This window comes from Capsicum annuum, chromosome 8 (assembly GCF_002878395.1).
Source record: "Capsicum annuum cultivar UCD-10X-F1 chromosome 8, UCD10Xv1.1, whole genome shotgun sequence".
Classification (NCBI taxonomy): Eukaryota; Viridiplantae; Streptophyta; class Magnoliopsida; order Solanales; family Solanaceae; genus Capsicum; species Capsicum annuum.
The window spans coordinates 3,523,668-3,531,072 of record NC_061118.1 but is presented as its reverse complement, the minus strand read 5'-3'; positions in this window follow the sequence as shown (position 1 = coordinate 3,531,072).

Below are 7,405 nucleotides of genomic sequence, written 5' to 3'. Positions count from 1 at the left end.
TGCTAGCATTCATCCCGCTAACCATCTTTGAATATTATATCCCCACGCGATGCATGAATTGGTCGTACTTCTACTCCTCCTGCATAGTGATTCAGATTCAAGGTCAGTTCACAAGTTGACATTAAAGTTGTAAGCTTCAGTATATTAGAAGTCTATAAATCTTATTGTTGTCTCTTATGCCCTAGATATTTTAGACTTGTTTTGGCTATCATTGGGGTCATGTCCCAATACCTTATTGGTGTTTAGTTTTGGTACTTTTTTAGAAGGATTTATTTGATTAATATGGGCTTCGATATTATTGGTAGGTCCTTTGGCCAGTTTTTGGTTGATAGATTATAGACATAGTTTGAATATCTTTAAGCTTATTCTTATGTTATCTTGTTATATGTTTAGAATTCATCCAATAGTGGTGATATTATGGTGGTTGTTTAGGTGAGGGCGTAATCTATGGTCCCCAGTTGACTTGAGATACCCATCACGGCCAGGCCATGGTTTGGGTTAAGATAGATGGTATCAAAGCCTAGGTTTGGTGTCATTGGGTATCCAATAATATGAAGTAGAGTATATTTTATGGGTTCATAGTGCACCATACTTATAAAGGAGATTCTATAAGGCATTTAGGAATGTTTTCTTTCTCGTGATCAATTTTTTGGGCTATAGAGTCCAAGGTCCTGAAATCTCTTCTAATTTTCATTTGTTAACTTTTTAGATAATGCCTCCTTGAAAATATGATGCTTTTGGAAACTCTTCTGTCTTCTCTATGGATCATGTGGATGAAACTCATCCTACCCATAGGGTACAGACGTGATCTACGTTTGCTGCTTTTAATTAGCCTAGTAGAGTTTTGCTGGTTCCCCTGAGTCCTCTTTAGATATCTCAGGGTAAAGTGTCTAATGTTGAGTTCTATCATTTTATTAATTTATTGTCCTTTATAGTAGTCTATATCATTCCAATCTTGTCTTATTCGTAAGAGAAAGAATCATTCTAAGATGGGGGAGAGGCTGAACAAAAAGCTTAGATATTTAAAGTAGGGTGGGGACCGTCATAATAGTGATAGACATGGTATATAGTGGACTAAGGAAGGGATCAAGGGAAATTCAGGTTCATACACATCAGCTAGAGCCACTTACCCAATGTTGTCTTATGATTGTCATTTTTAAATTAGTGTAGGTTTTAGGGCACCGGGTGCCCACTATTTGTCTACTGGAGCCTGATTTGTCCCTTTCTACCCTCTTTGCCAATTCTGTGGTCAGTGTCATTATGGATTCTATCGTGAGAGTAAGAATTAATTTTTTAAGTATGGTCAATCTAGTAATATGCAATTTTATTGTCCTTAGGTTATTTTATCTACTAGAGCAAATAAGATTTCGGTTGCTATCTCTTTGGTTATTGTACCAGGGGGTGCTACTTTTAATACCGGTAATGGCTAAAATTGTCTTTATAATCTTGTTACACCCCGGAGTCTTAGGCAACATCGTATGTTGTTGCTGGTATGTTATAACTCGTTCCCTATAATGTGTATTTCTTTCTTTGTCTGGGGTATATTCCTTCTTTTGTGACCTATTATGTGGCTATTCATTTTGGATTAAGTCTTGAGTGTATTTTCGACACATTTATCTATATTTATGCTAGTGGGTTACACTTTAATGGTAGAAGAGTTGATAAGGGTTGTGTGGCATCTATTTATAGTAAGGAGACCTTGGTCGATCTAATAGAGAGGATATGATTGATTTTGTGTAATCTTGAGGATGGATTGGTTACATACGTGCTATACATCTCTTGATTATTGGACCGAAAGGGTCAGTTTCTAAATTCTCCAAATAAGTTGGTGGTTAAATGGGAAGGTAGTTTCGTAGTGCCTAAGGTAAGGTTCATTTCATATATTTGAGCTTAAAAAATTTATTTCCAAAAGGGTGCCTCTACAATCTAATGCATGCTAAGGATTCTATATCTGAAGGTCCTTCTTTATAGTCTGTCCCTGTGGTTTATAGATTTTAAGGTATTTCCTGATGATCTTCTCGGTGTTCTTCTATATAAGAGAATGGATTTTTTGGATTAATCTCCTTCCTAACACTTGTACTATGTCTATCATATCTTGTGGAATGGCTCTGGCTGACTTGAAATAACTTAAGAAAAAGTGTAAAGATATTCTTGATAAGGCTTTTTCTTTACTAGAATTTCACTGTGGGGTGCTTACATTCTTTGTATGTAGGGAGGATGGTTTCCTCTAGCCATTTATAGGTTATTGGCAGGTGAAGAAGGAATTTAGGGTGACCTCCTTGTTGGGTGGACCATATATATATATTTTACGTAGGGTACTCTGTTAATGGTGCATAATGGTTCTTAAACACCAAGTTTTAATCTTAGATGTTGATTTCAATGACTATGTTAGATCAAGGATAGAAATGTGAGATTTATTGGTGTAAATTTGTAGGCTTGATGGGGTATGCAGAAGAGAAGAGGTTGATGACTTAAGGAATACTAGAGTAGGGAAGTTATAATATATAGGCCGGAGGTTCAGGTTGGAACTAATGGATTGGAGGGCTAAGTCATTGGATCAATTAATGCATGGAGTTTGTTGGAATATGCTGAGCCCCAAGTAGCATCTGGATAGATGAGGTTTTAAGTTTGAGTGAGCCAAGTGTCCCTACTATATGTATATGGTGATACCCCTTTAGAGTGGAGCATTGTGATTATAGGTGTAGTAAGATGAAAATTGAGGGATAATCTTAAATTTTGTCTTAGTGGTGGGCTTTAGGGAAAGTCAGGGTAAATTTACTCCTATTCTAATGATTCCTTCTCATTTAGGTTAGGAGGGCACTCTACTAGTGTTGTACACATTCTAATAGTGTTTATGCATAAGGGTCACATTGTACATGCCGCGAATGTCCATACTTCATCCCCTGAACCAAAGGCCAAAGTAGTTCTCAAAAATTTGAGTTTCCAAGTGTTCAAGATCTATGTCCTAATGCTCATGATCAATATATTTATGTCTCACGTTATGCCTAGTTCTAAGAAATAGTAGTTTTAAGTGGAAATCCTCACCTTATTCCATAAATATGAATCCTGACTTTATGTTATATTACCCATGATATATGAAGTCATGTTTCTCCCCATTGCATTCTTAAGGACTCATACTATGGTATGTTTGTGTTGAAATAACCCTCCATTAATAACCTAGGTAGTTGGTATGAAGGACATCATGCCTATTATACCGCGTCTCAATTCGCGGATCTCACCTTTAGTAGTATGATAAGTAGGAGACGTAATTAAGAAGTAACCCTCTCATTCTTGATTCTTATACTCTAGTTCCTCGGTTACCCTTCTTATGTTAGGATGGTAGTGTCTATAGAATCATATAAATATTTTTGTTAAGGGTTTAGATATTCTTTATTGAAAAAAATTTGGGGTCACTACTCAATATAAAATTATAAATAAAGATGAAAGAGTAAGATGAACCTCTATTATGTGAAATAGTTAAGAATAAGAGATGTGGTGAAATCCATCGCAATAGTGATTGATGTTTCTAGTTTTGAGTAGGTGATCTGCAAAGAGGGGGTAGAAAGGCAAGATTAAATATTGTGATTGATAGATACTCAAACCATCATGTTATGTTGTTAATACTCCTTGATTAAGATCTGAGGGTTCTTAATTATTATGATAAGATAGAGTAGTGTTGTTAGAGTGGTGTAAGCTATAGGGACCCATGACTTACACTAGCACCTTTAACTCTGTGTTAGGCTTTAACACGGGAGAGAGATGCAAAAAATGCTCATGTCACGTAGTTATGTGTTTTGGAGAAAGCTAGGAGGTTGAAACAGTAGAGTGTTGTATTCATATTTTAAAGCTTAGTTGATAGCATTATCAAAATTTTGGGTTATTAGATGTATCATATTGGAGAAAAGAGCTATATGCTAAGTTAGAGAGGACATAATATCCATTCTAGTTCCCTACTCCTGATAATCGTGCTTGAGGTATGTGTATTTCTTAATATTTTGTTTTTTATCCTTGTTAAAGGAAATTTTAAGTCCTTTAGTATCTTGGTTTTTCTTTCTTTGTTAAAGGTAAGTGTGGTTGCGTTATTAATCTAATCATGGTAATAAATGCCTTATTATTATCCATTGGGTTTTGACCCTTAGAAAATTTCCTAGATTTCCAGTTTCTAGTCATGATACGACTATGGTGTACAAGTTATACTCTAGAGTACGGTTGGTATGGTCTATTCATATGGTAACCATTGTTGGTTGGTGGGATGGATTTTGGTTACTGGAATGGATATGACAATAGGGTATGAGTCTTATTTATGGATACATGTTATTTGGTTCATTCACTTAACCATAAAGTTAGCGACTTTGATTAGATCTGAGTATGAGTGGCTCACTATGAGACTTAATTTAGGGTACAAGTCATACCATGGACCCATATGAGGGATAGTGTTCAATCATCTTTGGTTTCTATTATACTAGGGGTACGGTTTAGGGGTACCAGTTATACCATTGAATACAACTTGGGTTTAGGTGTGTCGTACCTTGGACAATGTTGGGTCTAAGAGGGAAGGCCTAGGGTATGATAGTTGGGTACCACTCATATAGGTTGTGTACGACTCATAAGGATCCAACGTACCCTATGCTGGGAATTTAAAGCCGTTTAAATAAGGGCAATCTAGACAATTCCCCACTTATCCTAATAAGGCCCCACGATTTATATTCCAATTGGGAGGTTATTTACCCTATTATTCTATCTTAAAAACTTGAAAATTACTCTTAAATCCGCTCTAGAGTTCTTAAGCAGGGGATGCTTGGGTTTTATCTCAATGTTTAGGGCTTATCTTAGAGATTTCTCTCTATCATCATCTTGGTTTAAGGCATGTTCTCTTCCCTCATTGTTAGTTCCAAATAAAGGTATGAATTTTATACAGTGCTTTCATGGTTTAAATTTTATATGATTTTGGGTTTTCAAATATGATTTGGGGGTTTTGATTATAAATGCGTGGATATAGTTTTCCTATGTTATACTTTTGCTTTTATATACTTTATTGGTGAATTTGGGTAATTGGATTGCATGGGAATGGTTATTAATAATTAGAATTGGTTTTGGAAATACAACGCCCCCAATGTGTTTTGATAAAATGCCTATAACAATGCTTCAATTATAATATTGTTTTTTTATGGAACTTATGCATGGTTTAAAGTTGGTAATGGAACCCTAAATGGCTTAAATAGTTTTGGAATGGTTTAAAGGAATGGTTTGGATTAATAAACCTACTTCTGGGTTACATGGGAGTCCCCCAAGTTAATTGGATAATATGATCTATCGGTACATGGGAATCCCTTAATCTCAAAAAGGATTGGCTGAGGACAATACTTGCAAGTTATAGCCGGTATGAAGATACCACTACTAATATCCTTGGTTAATAATAATGGAATAATGGTTTGGGTGGAAAATTATTTTAATTGGACTAAAAGGAGGGAAGAGGGGTGTAACAAGGCCATGGTAGGTGGAGGTCACAGGGGGATCTAAACTAGAAACTTATATTTGTCTATATGAGGTTGGTCCTAGCGATCGTGTGCATGATGTCAAACATTATATTTTGGGAGATGTGCTCGTCATCCCAGGTTCTTTTGTCCAGTTGTGCGACTTCATGCACTGGGCCCCTTTCCGCAAGGGGAGCTGAACCTATATATCCCATGGGAGGTTTAGGACAAAAAAGCTATGCAACCCAAGTAGTTTTAAATGGCATGCTAAACACAGATGGTTTTACTTTGTTTCATAAATGGCATATTTATTTTTATATATATATAGATATGTATGTATGGCTTTTGTGCATATGGATGGTTTTACTTTGTTTCTTAAATGGCATTATTTTATCCTTATCTTGAATTCATACTAGCGTTCACCCTCTAACCTATCTTTAGGTGGTTATATCACGACGTAATGCAGGAATAGGGCGTTCTACATCTCCTACTTAGTATTCAGTTACTTAGGGGTCACCTTTAGATAAAAGTGGTGAGCTTTCATCTATTCAAAAAGCTCTATTTCATGGATATTATTTCATACTTTAGATTACTTATTGATTTTGGTTTTGGCAATGGTTCGGGCATGTCCCTACAAGATTTTATTACTATTTTGGTTAGACGCTTTGTGGTACTTCTACGAGATTGTATGGGCAGGATCAATTCAGGTACTTTTACGGGATTGTATAGGCAAGATCAATTCGAGTGTCAGCCTTAGCATTTGTATTGATATTGAGGTTGATACTGGTTTATGATATTGTTAGTTGTTCCATCATATTTAATTTTGGGATTAATTATATTATGTCTTGGAACCCATTTGGTAATGGCCTAGTTTATAGCCCTTGATTTAGAATTGGTTTGGCTCAATTGGTTTGGCCAGCACAGTTTATCAGATAGGATGGGTTGCTCAGGTCATTTTAGGAATAGACATATCCAAAAGTCAGTCCCTATCTAACTATGCTATCTTATTATATGTTCGAAGTTCAACCAAGTCAGGGCAGGAGACTCTAGATTGGGTTGGGTAACAGGGGTAGTCTTCGATCCCAATCGGACTTGGGACACCCATTACAATAAGGCCTAGGTTCGAGCCCTGTCAAGTCGGTATCAGAACTTTAGGTTTCTGGTCATGGTCAATAGGGAGTCCACAAAGCTGGGTCTTGTAGAGTCTCTTTTAGGGGTGTGTAGAGTGCCACACTCATAAGAGACAGGCTACATGATATTTAGGAATGTTTTACTTTCTTTGTATTCAATTTTTAATATTGGAGTCTATGTCTTGGAATCTCCTCTAAGCCTTATTTGTTCATCTTTCAGATCATGCCCATAGATTTGGAACACAAGAAAACTCTTTAGTACCATCTGGGGACAGTTTTGATGAGATACGTCCTACATTTGACGTTCGTCTTTTATATCAGGGTCCTCTCCCTGATTATTTTGGAATTTTTTTAGTTTCTACTAGTCCTCTGTAGGGTTAGGTGATTGTTTTAGAATTTTGTCAATCTATTCGTGTCATAGCTTAGTTGGTTGCTTCTCAGGCTTAGTGGGATATGTCTGGTGGATTGTTTACTGAGGCCATAAGGGTTGGCCTATTTATGAAGTTGAATCATCCTACTTTTATTGGTGTTAAGGTTTTCTTGGATAAAATAGAGAAGATATTTTGGGTAATGCATGCGACTAATGAGAAAGTTTTAAACTTTGTAGCTTATCAACTCAAAGATATTGCGTAGAAGTGGCATAAAGAGTGGGATAAGGATAGAGGTGATGCGGAGGATTTATCCTTATAAGATGCCTTTTCTAGTGGTTTTCTGGATCATTTCTTTCCTTAAGAGCTCAGAGAAGTGATGATGGAGGAGTTTGTGAATCTTAAGCAAGGGAGAATGTCCATCAAAGAATAT